The 15,767-nt window shown below is 46.2% G+C and overlaps 1 long non-coding RNA gene across 1 annotated transcript; it reads left to right on the top strand.

The window, feature by feature from the left end:
• Positions 1–1,749: 1,749 nt before the first annotated feature.
• Positions 1,750–9,566, top strand: LOC148055129 (uncharacterized). Its single transcript, XR_015705883.1, has 3 exons — positions 1,750–1,901; positions 2,459–2,568; positions 9,122–9,566. It is a non-coding gene; the product is annotated as an uncharacterized LOC148055129 (long non-coding RNA).
• The last annotated feature ends 6,201 nt before the right edge of the window (positions 9,567–15,767 follow it).

Raw genomic sequence — 15,767 nt, 5'->3', positions numbered from 1 at the left:
AGGCACTCACTGTTTTTGATTCAATGCAAACTGCTCCAGAGATGAGAGATACTCCATTTACTGGAGGCTGTTTGTTTTGTTGTCCCTGCTTTAAAATAGAGGTCATTCTGACTGAATGTATCTATTCGCTCTTTTTTCATGGCAAGCGTCTTTTAAACAGGTTAGTAGAGCCTGTTCAGAGAAAGCAGAGGGATGCAGGGAGAAAGATGCTCTTCTCTCTATATTGAACTCATATCAGTTGCTACAGTTGACATGCCTGAGGGACGGGATGCCATCCAGAGGGACCTGGACCAGCTCAAGAAGTGGGGCCATGTGAACCTCATGACATTCAACAAGGCAAAGTGCAAGGTCCTGCACCTGGGTCGGGACAATCCCCAGTATCAATATAGACTGGGGGATGAAGGGATTGAGAGCAGCCCTGAGGAGAAAGACTTAGGGGTACTGCTGGATGAAAAGCTGGACATGAGCCAACAAATGTGCGCTCACAGCCCAGAAGGCCAACCATATCCTGAGCTGCATCAAAAGAAGTGTGACCAGCAGGTCAATGGAGGTGATTCTGCCCCTCTACTCTGCCCTGGTGAGACCCCACCGGGAGTACCGAGTCCAGCTCTGGAGCCCTCAGCACAGGAAAGACATGGACCTGTTGGAGCAAGTTCAGAGGAAGGCCACAAAAATGATCAGAGGGAAGGAGCACCTCCCCTATGAAGAAAGGCTGAGAGAGTTGGGGTTGTTCAGCCTGGAGAAGAGAAGGCTCCGGGCAGGCCTTATTGCAGCCTTTCAGTACTTAAAAAGAGGGCCTATAAGAAAGATGGGGTCAAGCTTTTTGGCAGGGCCTATTGTGATAGGACAAAGCGTAATGGCTTTAAACTAAAAGAGGGTAGATTTAGACTAGATATAAGGAAGACATTTTTTACAATGAGGGTGGTGAAACACTGGACCAGGTTGCCCAGAGAGGTGGTAGATGCCCCATCCCTGGAAACATTCAAGGTCAGGTTGGGCAGGGCTCCGAGCAACCTGATCGTTGAAGATGTCCCTGCTCATTGCAGGGGGGGTTGGACTAGATGACCTTTAAAGGTCCCTTCCAACCCAAACTATTCTATTCTATGATAATTCAATGTGTGAACTTACCATCGTAAGAAAAATAGTCCTTGTGTTTTGGAGAAACTAAGCAAATTAAGCTGAACAGTAATTGATGTGGTTAAATACGGGATAAACAAATACTGGAAAAATGTCAGCATCATTCTTTAAAAGATATGGAAGCTACACAGCATGTATCGGGGATTCTGCCAGCAAGCAAGGCTGCTGTGGTGGTACATTCCCCCCCCCGCCTTTCTTCTTGTGCACCTGGCAGAGCATGGGGAGTGAAGCTGCTTTACAATCTCAGTAACTCCCGTCAAAACTTGGCCTTTGTGTAATGAGTTTGATGGTTAAGCGTCCCTTGACTGTATCGGAAACTCTTACATGACTAAGGTGGGAGCAGCACTGTCTGTACCAGGGAGGCAGCCCTGACAACCTTGGAACATATGTCTGTATCAATTGCCTCCTGATAGCCTTGGGGCCTATCTTATCTGGGCTGTAACTCGGGAGGATCTGTACCAGCATCACTGGAATTTTTGAGAACTTTAGTAATTTCCAACGCAGGCTATGAAAGTAGAATGGAAATTTACTGATGCCTAAAGTCAATCATCTCGTGACCCTATAAACAGCGGTACCAAGTGAGACCCTTTGAGCTCTCCCAGACCGCAGCGGGCTGCACCAGAATCTCCCTCTGAGTGGGACACCTCTCAGAGCTGCGAACTCTTAAGTTTGCATACAGAGGCCTGGCAACAAAACCTGACCTGATCTCCGGCATTCTTTGCTCCTCGAGGTTTGACTTTTGCCCATTGAGACAGTCATTTAAAGTGAGTATTTCACTAAACCCAGGGGGAATTTTTTATTGGTGCCTTTAACTGCGCATATTTCAATAGGTACCTTCATCTGCGCATATAATGAATATTTAGGTGGGTGTGTGTGAATCGATTCAAATATTGTAGTAAACCTCATTTAATAGCTTTGTAGATGCCAAATTAACCAATGATTAGTTATTGCTAAATTCTTGTGATTTTCTCCTTGCTGCAAACAAACCTTAAACTGCTGCTAGCTATTTTCTTTTTTTCTTTTCTCCTTTATATATATATTCCATTCATTTAATAAGTAATAGAGCGAACCTTGCCATCAAGCTTTGTTAAATTACACTTTTATAGATTTCTATTAAAATCACTATTTGCAAATATCTTTGGCGGTGATTCTTTGAGTGGCCTAACCACTCATCTGTGACACAGTGTTCTTCCAAAAAAAAGCAGGCTATCTTTTGAGAATAAAACAGTGTCCTGGGATTTTTTCCCCCTCTTCCAAGTGGTTAAACAAAGGACTTCACTGTCAAAAGCCAAGACTAACAGTTTATGCTGTACTTTTGCAGACCTAAAAATTGAAGAGAATCCTCTGGCAGTAGCAAGTTAATCATCAAAAAGCAAGACCATGATTCAATAAAATCCTACACTCAGGCATAACCCTTAGGAAGAACAACAGGTAACTATTGTCTGAAACAGCTTAATGGCATTCTAGTCACCTGTTAAATGAACTACTCCACCAAACCATCATTCAAAAGACTTAAAAAATGGTTTTGCACAGATGATGTTGCTCTGCTCCCTCATCTCCCCCCACCCCTCCACTCACTTCACATAGCACCTGGCCTCTGTCTCCTCCTCCCTCCCACCCCAGCTTTATCCCATCACAGCTCCAACGAACAAATACCTTCAATCTTATGGAAAAGTTTCAGTTTATAAGATTTATAACTCCTCTGCAGCCAAGGAGTTGGAGGTTTATGTACAACCCAAACTAATCCTAACTTTTGATCTGTGTGGAACTCATCTATCAACTCTTTTCAATGCCAAAATGAGGGCAAAGCATATGACAACTTCTATATGCCTAAAGCTCCAATGAAGTAGTCCGAGAGATCTATTTTAATACCCTAAACCTCTCTTTCCTTAGTTATATTCTATTATTCTATGATTCTAAGGTCTTACAGTTTCCCTGGACAGTTGGGAAAGCCAGTATGAGGGTAAGGACAAGAGGGAAATCATATGAATGGAGGAAAAGCAACTCTCAAAAAATAAGCAACCATGGACTATATGTACTAGGAGCCCGAAGGCAGCTCAGTGAGATCTCCACACAATCTGCTTCAAAGTCCCCTCTACCAGATGTCTTCTGCCTCCACTCTGATTGCCACAGGCCCAATACGTCCTATAACAAACCTGTACAAATAAACAACTGCCATTTCACAGAGTCTGTCCAGCAGTTCTCAAGAGCAGAAACTCTTTCCTTCCAGTTTTCCAGTGCAAGTCAAAGTTTAAAGATCAGAGGTTGGCCTTGGTTTGAAGCCTTGGTTACACCCATGAAGTTTCACAGGTTTAGGACTCAGTCACATATGTGTGCTCATCTGGGATTACAGTTACTGCTTGTATGTTTTTGTTTCTTTTTTAAGAAAAAAGAAATCATCTTGTGATTCTTAAACACAAAAATAAAAATCATAGAATCATAGAATCACAGAATCATTTAGATTGGAAAAGACCTTTAAGATCATCGAGTCCAACCATTAACCTAGAGCTGCCAAGTCCACCATGTCCCTAAGCACCACATCTATCCGTCTTTTAAATATCTCCAGGGATGGGGACTCAACCACTTCCCTGGGCAGCCTGTTCCAGTGCCTGACTACCCTTTCGGTGAAGAAATTTTCCCTAATATCCAACCTAAACCTCCCCTGGTGCAGCTTGAGGCCATTTCCTCTTGTCCTATCGCTTGTTACTAGGGAGAAGAGACTGACCCCCACCTCCCTACAACCTCCTTTCAGGTAGTTGTAGAGCACGATAAGGTCTCCCCTCAGCCTCCTCTTCTCCAGGCTAAACAATCCCAGCTCCCTCAGCCACTCCTCATAAGACTTGTTCTCTAGACCATTCACCAGCTTCCTTTGCCCTTCTCTGGACACACTCCAGCATCTCAATGTCTTTCTTGTAGTGAGGAGCCCAAAGCTGAACACAGTATTCAAGGTGTGGCCTCACCAGTGCCAAGTACAAAGGGATGATCACCTCCCTAGTCCTGCTGGCCACTCTATTTCTGATACAAGCCAGGATGCCATTGGCCTGGGCACACTGCTGGCTCATGTTCAGGCGGCTGTCGACCAGCACCCCCAGGTCCTTTTCTGCCAGGCAGCTCTCCAGCCACTCCTCCCCCAGCCTGTAGCATTGCATGGGGTTGTTGTGACCCAAGTGCAGGACTCGGCACTTAGCCTTGTTGAATCTCATACAGTTGGCCCCAGCCCAACGATCCAGCCTGTCCAGATCCCTCTGCAGGGCCTTCCTACCCTCCAGCAGATCGACACTCCCACCCAACTTGGTGTCATCTGCAAACTTACTGAGGGTGCACTCGATCCCCTCATCCAGATCATTGATAAAGATATTAAACAGAACTGGCCCCAGTACTGATCCCTGGGGAACACCACTTGTGACTGGCCGCCAACTGTATTTAACTCCATTCACCACAAATATTTGGGCCTGGCCATCCAGCCAGTTTTCTACCCAGCAAAGAGTATACTCGTCCAAGCCGTGTGCAGCCAGTTTCTCCAGGAGAATGCTGTGGGAGACAGTGTCAAAGGCCTTACTAAAGTCCAGGTAGACAACATCCACAGCCTTCCCCTCATCCACTAAGTAGGTTACCTTGTCATAGAAGGAGAACAGGTTAGTCAAGCAGGACCTGCCTTTCATAAACCCATGCTGACTGGGCCTGATCCCCTGGTTGTCCTGTATGTGCCATGTGATGGCACTCGGGATGATCTGCTCCATGACCTTCCTTAGCACTGAGGTCAGGCTGACAGGCCTGTAGTTCCCCAGATCCTCCTTCCGACCCTTCTTGTAGATGGGCATCACATTTGCTAGCTTCCAGTCAACTGGGATCTCCCCGGTTGACCAGGACTGCTGATAAATGATGGAGAGTGGCTTGGCAAGCTCCTCTGCCAGCTCCCTCAGTACCCTTGGGTGGATCCCATCTGGTCCCATAGACTTGTGAGCATCCAGGTGGAGTAGCAGGTCACTAACTGTTACTTCTTGGATTATTGGGGCTTCATTCTGCTCCCCATCCCTGTCTTCCAGCTCAGGGGGCTGGGTACCCCAAGAACAACTGGTCTGACTATTAAAGACTGAGGCAAAGAAGGCATTAAGTACATCAGCCTTTTCCTCGTCCTTTGTCACTGCCTCCAATAAAGGATGGAGATTCTCCTTAGCCCTCCTTTTGTTGCTAATGTATTTGTAGAAACATTTTTTGTTGCCTTTTACAGCCGTAGCCAGATTAAGTTCTAGTTGGACTTTGGCCCTTCTAATTTAATCCCTGCATAGCCTCACAACATCCTTGTAGTCCTCCTGAGTTGCTTGCCCCTTCTTCCAAAGGTCGTAAACTCTCCTTTTTTTCCTGAGTTCCAGCCAAAGCTCCCTGTTCAGCCAGGCAGGTCTTCTCCCCTGCTGGCTCGTCTTTCAGCACATGGGGATGGCCAAGGTAGCAGTTCTGCTGACCCCCCTCCTTACTTCTCCAGGAATCGAGAACTCTATCAGTTCATGATCGCTATGCCCAAGACGGCCTCCAGCTGTCACATCACCCACAGGGCCTTCTCTGTTCACAAACAACAGGTCCAGCGGGCCGCCTTCCCTACCTGGCTCCCTCACCATCTGTGTCAGGAAGTTATCTTCCACACACTCCAGGAACCTCCTAGACTGTTTCCTCTCCACTGTATTGTAGTTCCAGCAGGCATCTGGTAAGTTGAAGTCTCCCACGAGAACAAGGGCTAGCAATCGTGAGACTTCTCCCAGCTGCTTATAGAATACTTCGTCTGCTTCTTCATCCTGGTTGGGTGGTCTATAACAGACTCCCACCAGGATATCTGCCTTGTTGGCCTTCCCCCTGATTCTTACCCATAAACACTCAACCCTATCATCACCATCATTAAGCTCTGGACAGTCAAAACATTTCCTAACATACAGTGCTACCCCACCACCTCTCCTTCCTTGCCTATGCCTTCTGAAGAGTTTATAGCCATCCATTGTGGCACTCCAGTCATGAGAGTCATCCCACCATGGTTCCATGATGGCAACTATGTCATAGTTTTCCTGCTGCACAATGGCTTCCAGCTCCTCCTGTTTGTTGCCCATGCTGCGTGCATTGGCGTAGATGCACTTCAGTTGGCCTATTGCTCCTGTCACCTTTTTTTGGGGAGAAGCCCTAGTTCCTACGTGACCATTCTCAGGTGCTTCCATGGTTTCCAACACATCCATAGCCCTTGCATCTTTGCTGCTGCATGGATTTCCATCCTCTACCTCCACTGAGATGGTAGACTGAAGGACCTCGCTAGCACACTGTCCCTCAAATGTTGGTGTGCCTCCTCCAGGCTTATCTCTAGCGAGCCTGGTTTTATCCCCTTCCCCCCTTCAAATCTAGTTTAAAGCTCTTTCAATGAGCCCTGCTAAGTCCTGTCCAAGGATCCTTTTCCCCCTTTGAGACAGGTGTACCTCATCTGTTGACAGCAGGCTTGGTGTCGTGTAAACCGACCCACGATCAAAAAACCCGAAATCTTGCCGGAGACACCAGGCTTGAAGCCAGGTATTGATCTGCTGGCTCTTCCTGCATCTTCCCTTATCATTCCCTGCAACTGGAAGGACAGAAGAGAACACTACTTGTGCTCCTGATCCCTTAACCAGTCATCCCAAGACCCTGAAGTCTCTCTTGATTGCCCTTGGACTTCTAGTTGCAACTTCCTCACTACCTACCTGAAAAACCAATAATGGGTAGTAATCTGAGGGCCATACCAGGTTAGTAAGCTTTCTCTTCACATCTTTAACCTGGGCCCCAGGGAGGCAGCAGACTTCCCTAAGAAGTGGGTCCGGTCTGCATATTGGGCCTTCTGTTCCCCTCAGAAGAGAGTCTCCTATGACAATGACCTGTCTTTTTTTCTTTGTGGAAGCAGTTTTGACACAGGCCATAGGCCGACTTAACCTCGGCGACACCTCCAAGCTGGATGTGCCATCGTCCCTGTCATTGTTTGGTTCCACTTTCAGAGCCTCATACCTGTTTTGTAAGGGCACCTGGGAAGGTGGGGCAGTCACAGAGGAGATGATGTGCCTACTGCACCAGGCAGGAACTTGTCACCATTGCCCCCTATCCCTTAAGTTACCACATTCTGCCAGGTGGAGAGAGGATAGGGAATCTTCTATATCATGGGTCCTGTCTACCTGCTGGGCCCATCTGAGGGAAGGTAGGGTGCAATTCCAGTAGTTTATCTTTCTCTCGCACTCCCTGATACTCCTCAGCCTACTCACCTCCTCCCGGATCTCTGTCACTAAGTGGAGGAGCTCCTCTACCTGGCACACCTCCCACAGGTGTGCTCACAGCTGCCATATGATACTGTCATAAGAGTAGGGCATACCCTGCAGCCTGACACCTGGGTGGCAGCATGTTCCCACCAGAGCTCTGTCTGGGAAGCTGAGTTAGTCATGGTGGGTGCAGAGCTTAGCGAGGCCATGGCTTTTTGCCAGGTGGAGACCATTGCTCCCTGGTCGATCTTCAGCGCCCTTCCTGCACGCCCTTCCGCGCAAACTGCCACACCACACTCTTGCTGACATGCCATGCCCTTACTGCCCACCCTGTTTGCGGTGCTCCTGGTCACTTGTGCTCCCTAAGGGCTTCCAAATGCTCAGGTTTCTTTTTAAATTATAAATCAAGGCTACTTTTGACACGGGAGTCTGAGTCGCACTACAAAAGCAATAAATTCCATGTTCAGAATGGATAAAGATGTCAGGCAAGCATGAATCTATAGAGCAGGAATGCCTATATGGAAGCTAGAGTAGGAAATCAGTAGATGTGGTTTTTCCTCCTGCTGCTCAAGGAATCAAAGCACCAACACAAATCTTTGACCATTCTTTTTCATTCCACAGGATTTGATCTTCCCTGAATATTCTGAAAGTCTGGGTTATTTGACCTTCTTTTCCTGTTGTGTTTTTTAACCCAGTTGGAACCAGGAAGAACTAGCCATCTTCACTGCAGACCCTGATTTTATAGGGCAGGCTGATTAGTCACTGGGCTATTATGTCAAAGTTGCATGTGCATGAAGAAAGGCCAGGCAATCATATAAAAAATAGTGTATATTAGTAGTGGCCTCATTTCCCAAGCTCCCCCAGCAATGCCTGCATGTTAAAATTCAGCTCTCCATCCAAGCTTTATGGAGCAGGAGAATAAACAAAAATTTATCATATTTCATATCGCACACACACACACAGATGACAGTAAAGATTGTTCAATGAGCCAGCAAATACTGGCTACTACAGAACCTAGCTTCAGACATTCCCACTGATTTTTTTATTATTGTTTTTTTAACATTATTGGTTTTCAGTATGGAACACCTGTTTTCTCAGGCATAGAGCTTTTTGCTATAACAACTCTATCCCAAGTCATCTCTGTTCCAATACAGCCACAACAGCCCCAACCAGCTGGCATTGTGGACATCGTTTGTTAAATTCAGCAGTACGACTATACTGTCCCATCCACCTGCAGTAGAAATCCTGCCAGTGTTCCTCTAGATCAGAGGTGAAACTAGGAGTTGTCTCTCTTGTCCTCTGCAATAACTGCTTGTCTGCTCTAGTTCTTATACTGTTCTTGTCACTGTCATTATAGCAGTTTCCAGGAGCATGTGTGGTTATCTGACTCACATCTACTACGTTTGCTTCATCCTTTATGTGGATGGATAACTGAATACACACAGAAACACAGTTAGCAGCACCATCCTTCTTTGTGTTGTAATTACTACCTTCCTGTTTGTCTCCTCTTTGTTACATGAGGCAAGGTCCAAGAGATGCCTCCTGCACTTCATGAAGAAAAAGTGGAATTTTTTGATGTCCCTTAATTTCTGGAAGAGGCCATGTCTGTGTGTCAGATCTCCCCCAAAGAAAGCCACCTCAGACGTGAATAACTTCTACAGGACAGCTTTAACATTTGTTCATTAAAAGAGGTTGATAACAGCCAGAACTTTCATATTTGTTGGCTACAGATTGCTGAATATTCAGAAGATAAAGGCTGCTCCCACACTCGACATCCAGACTGAAGTCACTGTTGAGCACGAAGAAGTCTGAGGGCCCATTTTACCAAGGAGACACTCCAGACTGCAGAGTGTCATCAACTCATAATTCAACTTGCCACAACAGCTCCTGACACCTTGAGACTATCAGAAAATCTCTACTTATTGCAAAGCAACTAAGCCTGTAAAGTAGCAAAACTAAGCTGGAGCTAGAACTGCAGGTCTTCTAGCAGGACCTGTGACCCTGTGGAGAGGAGGTGGAGCAGTCCATTGCTGAAGGACTGCACCCTGTGGAAAGGACCCACGCTGGAGCAGTTCACGAAGAACTGCAGCCCGTGGGAAGGACTCACGTTGGAGAAGGTCGTGGAGGACTGTCTCCCATGGGAGGGACCCCACGCTGGAGCAGGGGAAGAGTATGAGGAGGGAGGAGCAGCAGAGACAATGTGTGATGAACTGACTGCAACCCTTATTCCCCGTCCTCCTGTGCTGCTCGGGGGGAGGAGGTAGAGAAGTTGGGAGTGAAGTTGAGCCTGGGAAGAAGGGAGGGGAAGAGGGGTGGGGGGAAGGTGTTTTAAGATTCGTTTTTATTTCTCATTATCCTACTCTGACTATTGGTTGGCAATAAATTAAATTAATTTCCCTGAGTCGAGTCTGGTTTGCCTGTGACGGTAATCAGTGAGTGATCTCCCTGTCCTTATGTCGACCCACAAGCCTTTTGTCATATTTTCTCTCCCCTGTCCAGTTGAGGAGGGGGAGTGATAGAGCAGCTTGGTGGGCACCTGGCAGCCAGTCAAGGTCAACCCACCATATAACCTGAGCCTAAAAAGTGGTTCTTGGGGCAAGAGGATGCTTCCTTCACCCATGTTGCTTATTGCAGGGTTGAAAAGTGTCAATATCATGAATTCAAGGTTGCAAGTCAATAGGCCAGTGTTCTGCATTAAACTCTTGGTTTAACTCAACAAAGCATTTGGGAACAAGGTATCCTTGCCTTTTTCCCATCCCCATCTACTTGTTCCTGCCATCAAATCATGGCCATGAGTCTCTCCACAGTGCAGTCTGAGGAGGGAGGAAGGAGGAACAAGGATACCTTGAGCCTTTATTGCCTCTAAACTCATTGTAACATGAACCCTGCATCTTGATTTAATTTATGGAACAGACCTGACATTCGCCATGAGACTGAACGTACATTCAGCACTTGGGAATCCTCTTTGAAAAAACTAAGTAATAAGTCATGACTGTTGTGTGAAACTTTCTACTGTTTTCTGTTGGTCTACAGACTAAAGCCTAGCACCACTCACAGTATATATAAAAAATCTACAAAGAAATAAAAGGCTGGGGTGACACCATGTTACTGTTCTTATAAAAAAGATCCAGCAGAATATACAGTTTTCCAAGTACTACACTTCTAGATAAGATGACAGATTGCAAGTTGTAACAAAAAAATCATTTTCTCATGGATCCTAAATTCTAGTAGCGACAGAACTTGTTTAAACAAAACTGCCTGCTCTGTCTATAACAAATTCCCCAGTGAAGATATTTATAAGTAATCTTTTCTTTCACTTGAACTTCGTGCTCTGGGAGTTTCTGAAAGAGTTTGAAATTTGGATGAAACCATCATCACTTTAATACAAAATAAGAGAAATGTCATTACATCCTACATGGCATTTTAGTGCTATCTCCACTCTCCCCAGTAAAGAGAGCTGCTACATCAAGTTCCCTGTTACAGGACAGAGACAGGATATTGTAACCAGGCCAGATCATCCAGATCATCTCTCTCTAAAGGTGTCAGTCAGCGTGTTACCAAACATCCCTGAGTACTCCCTCTTCCCCAACAGTTTCAACATATCGATATTTCCTATCCATGTTGCTAGCCTGAAATCTGTGCATGCATTGCCTTATTTTCTCTTGCAACTGCAGTTCACACAGTGCTACAGCATATGGGGAAAGTAAGCTGGAAAGGAAGATGAAAACAGAGAAAGGAAAAGGATCTGAACTAAATTCTCTGGTCTGTATACTACCCCCAGCCACCAGTCCAAGAGGAGATAAGGGTTCTTGAGACCAGTGTCTTAAATACAGCTCTGTAAATGTGGTACAGAAATGTTTTCTTTCCTGTGTTACCTTGATACAAAAATTCATGGATGCTTCTCCTTACAGTTCGAATCTCCCCAAGGGAGAAACGGAGTATTCAGAGAGTCCCTGAAATGAAACTCAATAGCAACGAAGTCACTATTAAGCAGGTATCCTTTATTGCAGCGCTGGGCAGCACTGGGGATTCTCCACCATAAGTGCTCCACCGATTTGGTGGACTTTCAGAGATTATATACTATAAAATCCTACATATTCTCAGGATTTCCGAGAAATCATTTACATAAACATTAGATTTCCTGGAACTCATTAACATATGCAAATGTCCGATCCACATGCGCAGTCGTCTCCCGTGGTGGTCTTCAGGTGGTCTTTGGGGGTCTTCAGATGAAGGCTCGCAGTCTTCTTCACTGTGCTCGCTGATTGACCTTTGCTTCTGCGCAAACTCAGTCCTAGGATCACGTAAACGGTGTCCTTCAAGGCTGTTGTTGTCATTCTTTTGTGCCCTCGCATCTTCCATGCATTTGTTCTCCCAAGGCCCAGTTGTCTGAGATGGGATTATCCCGGAGCCCCCTTATTTTACAACCATTCTAACTACTCCCTAAATCCCAAAGGCCTTTCTTTTGTTTAGTTAAGTGACTAAGATATTTAAATATCCTCCTTGCCCCTAGGCTTTTCAGGAGGCATTTTGATGCAGTGGCTTTGTCTATCTTGGCTTTAACCCTTTCAAAGCTCCACTGAGACAGGCGGTGGGGGTAGAAGGGCAGCCGGTTTTTGTGCATGTCCCATTCACCACCTCGGACTTGTTAAATTGGAAGCATCTGTTGGCTCGTACCAGGAGAACGCTGAGGGGATGCACCAGCTTTTGGAAACTATTTTGCTGACTCATAATCCAAATTGGGGAGATATGCAGGCTCTTCTAAATGCACTTTTTACGGCTGAAGAGAAAAGGATGGTTATGGACAAAGCTAGGGAGGAGGGGGGAAGGAGGGACAGACAGGGAGATCCTGAGAACTATATGCCCAAGACGGATCCAGAATGGGATCCGGGGGGGGGGGGAGAGAGCTCAGTTAAAGCAATACCAACAATTAATATTGTTTGGAGTGCAGCACGGAGTGCCAAAACTGAAAAATATGTCCAAGTTATATGATGTACGGCAGGGATCAGAGGAAAGTCCGTCAGCTTTTTATGAGAGATTGTGTGAAGTAGCTAGGAAATGGACAGATTTGGATCCAGATGATGAAATGAATCGGAGACTGTTTAATATGCTGTTTATAGGACAGCCGGCTCAAGATATAAGGAAAAAATTGCAGAAAGTAGATGGTGCGGGAGCTATGCCAGTTTCGCAATTAATAGAGATAGCATACAAGGTATACAACAATAGGGAGGAGAAAGAGAAGAAAAGTCAGGGCAGAATGAAAATGCAGGCATTCCTATTAGCAGCGGCAATAAATGGGAACAGCACGAGAGGGAGGGGCGGATGGAGTGGTATGGGGCGGGGACGTGCCCTGCCAGGACAGTCCCCGCTGAGACCAAATCAATGTGCGATATGTAGACAGGAAGGATATTGGAAGAATGAATGCCCTAATCGAAATGAAGTGGATCAAGGAACACGAAGGAAGCTGATTGAATCCTGTTGGGAAACTTGGATGAAGACTGAAGAGGACGGGGGGAGGATAATACTAATTTAGAAATTTCCTCAGCTGATCCCCTGGTTCCAGTCAGGCTGGGGGCGAAACTATAGTTTTTTTAGTGGATAGTGGAGCTACCTATTCAGTAGTTACTAGTTGTAAAGGGCCATCGAGTAAAACTTACATACCGATTATTGGGGCAACGGGAAAACGCACTTTAAAACCGCTTCTAAAACCAATGGAGTGTACAATTGGAAATACCAAATTAACACATGAATTCCTCTATATGCCAGAATGTCCCGTACTGTTATTGGGGTGAGACCTCTTATGCAAATTAAATGCTCAAGTTACCTTCTCTAAAAATTCTGTCCAGTTACATATTCCTCAGGAAATGGCATGGAAGGCTCAAATTTGCCTACTGACGGAAGAAGCAGCAACGGAGGAATTCGACAATGTTCCAATTGAAGTACTGGATGCAGTAATCCCTCTGGCATGGGCCTCAGGAGAGCCCAGCAGGGCAAAGAATGTTACTCCTATAAAAATAGAACTCAAGCCTGAAGCCCGGCTGGTAAGAAAAAAACAATACCCTATGAAATTGGAGGCACGAAAGGGTTTGGAACCATTAATCAACACCTTTCTAAAGCATGGACTATTAAGAGAATGTCAGTCAGGATTTAACACTCCTATATTACCTGTAAAGAAACCCAGGTCGCAGGAATATAGACTGGTTCAGGATCTGAGAGAAATAAACTGTATTATGGTAGATGTACATTCTGTGGTGCCAAACCCCTATACTCTGCTCACCTCCATACCAGAGACTAATGTTCATTTTACTGTATTAGATCTAAAGGATGCCTTCTTTTGTATCCCAATTGATGAACAGTCAAACACTCTTCGCATTTGAATGGGAGAGCCCAACGACGGGGAGAAAAGTACAGCTATGCTGGACCGTACTTCCGCAAGGATTTAAGAACAGCCCTACCCTGTTTGGTAACGTGCTGTCAAAAGAATTGGAACTGTGGCAAGGTAACAATCAAAATATAACGTTGCTGCGATATGTTGATGATATACTGATTGGTGCAGGTAGAAAAGAGGACTGTTTGAAAGCCACTATCGATCTGTTGAATTTCTTGGGACTGGCAGGATATAGAATCTCCAAACAGAAGGCCCAAATTGCTAAAGAAAAGGTTCAGTAATTGGGCTTTGAAATCTCCAGAGGGCAACGGGAGTTGGGAGCAGAACGGAAGGAGGCAATATGTCGAATCGCAGTCCCTGAATCCAAGAAAGAACTAAGGGGGTTCCTAGGAATGTCCAGGTGGTGCCGAATATGGATCCCTAATTTTGGATTGATGGCCAAACCCTTATATGCTGCTATCACAGGTCCAGGAGAACTGCTAGAATGGACCCCTGAATGCCGGAAGGGTTTCGATGATATTAAAAAGGCACTAATGGGAGCCCCTGCCCTGGGCCTACCTGATATGGCCAAGCCAGCGCAGGCTCTCCATGAGGTCACAGCCTCCTTCAGGCACATCCACCTGCTCCAGCGTGGGGTCTTCCACAAGCTACAGGGTGGATATCTGCTCCACTGTTAACCTCCATGGGCTGCAGGGGGACATCCTGCTTCACCATGGTCTTCACCACGGGCTGCAGGGGAATCTCTGCTCCAGCACCTGGAGCACCTCCTCCCCCTCCTTCTTCACTGACTTTGGTGTCTGCAGAGTTGTTTCTCTCACATATTCTCACTCCTCTCTTCCGGCTGCTGTTGCGCAGCAGTTTTTACCCCTTCTTAAATATGTTATCACAGAGGCACTACCACCATCTCTGATTGGCTCAGCCTTGGCCAGTGGCGGGTCTGTCTTGGAGCTGGCTGGCACTGGCTCTATTGGACATGCGGGAGGCTTCTGGCACAGAAGCCACCCCTGTAGCCCCTGTAGCCCCCCCACTACCAAAACCTTTTCATGCAAACCCAATACATACCCTTAAGTACTTCGCTCCAGCTGCTTATTACAACTGTAATGCATGGTAAGAAATTAAGTTTGAATAAAAGAATTTTCTAATTAAAGAAAAAATTGTGCCATAGGAAACACACACCAGAGAACTTCAGCCACAAGTAATCAAAACTGAGCTGATCATAGAATCATAGAATGCTTTGGGATGGAAGGGACCTTTAAAGGTCATCTAGTCCAACCCCCCTGCAATTGGCAGGGACATCTACAACTAGATCAGGGTGCTCAGAAGCCCCATCCAGCCTGTCCTTGAATGTTTCCAAGGATGGGGCATCTATCACCTCTCTGGGCAACCTGTTCCAGTGTTTCACTACCCTCACCGTAAAAAATTTCTTCCTTATATCTAGTCTGAATCTACCCTCTTTTAGTTTAAAACCATTACCCCTTGTCTTATCGCTACTGGCCCTGCTAAAAAGTCTGTCCCCATCTTTCTTGCAGGCCCCCTTTAAGTACTGAAAGGCTGCAATAAGGTCTCCCCGCAGCCTTCTCTTCTCCAGGCTGAACAACCCCAGCTCTCTCAGCCTTTCCTCATAGGAGAGGTGTTCCAGCCCTCTGATCATTTTTGTGGCCCTTCTCTGGAACCTCTCCAACACGTCTATGTCCTCCTTGTACTGAGGACCCCAGAGCTGGATGCAGTACTCCAGGTGGGGTCTCACCAGAGTAGAGTAGAGGGGCAGAATCACCTCCCTCAACCTGCTGGCCATGCTTCTTTTGATGCAGCCCAGGATATGGTTGGCTTTCTGGGCTGTGACAGCACATTGCTGGCTCGTGTCCAGCTTTTCGTCTATCAGTACCCCCAAGTCCTTCTCGGCAGGGCTGCACACAATCCCTTCCCCAGCCTGTATTGATACCGGGAATTACCCCGACCCAAGTGCAGGACCTTGCACTTGTCCTTGT

This window comes from Nipponia nippon, unplaced genomic scaffold (genome assembly GCF_047370975.1).
Source record: "Nipponia nippon isolate SJK-2023a ecotype South Korea unplaced genomic scaffold, ASM4737097v1 scaffold_26, whole genome shotgun sequence".
Taxonomy (NCBI): domain Eukaryota; kingdom Metazoa; phylum Chordata; class Aves; order Pelecaniformes; family Threskiornithidae; genus Nipponia; species Nipponia nippon.
This window is presented reverse-complemented; position numbering and strand designations above follow the sequence as displayed.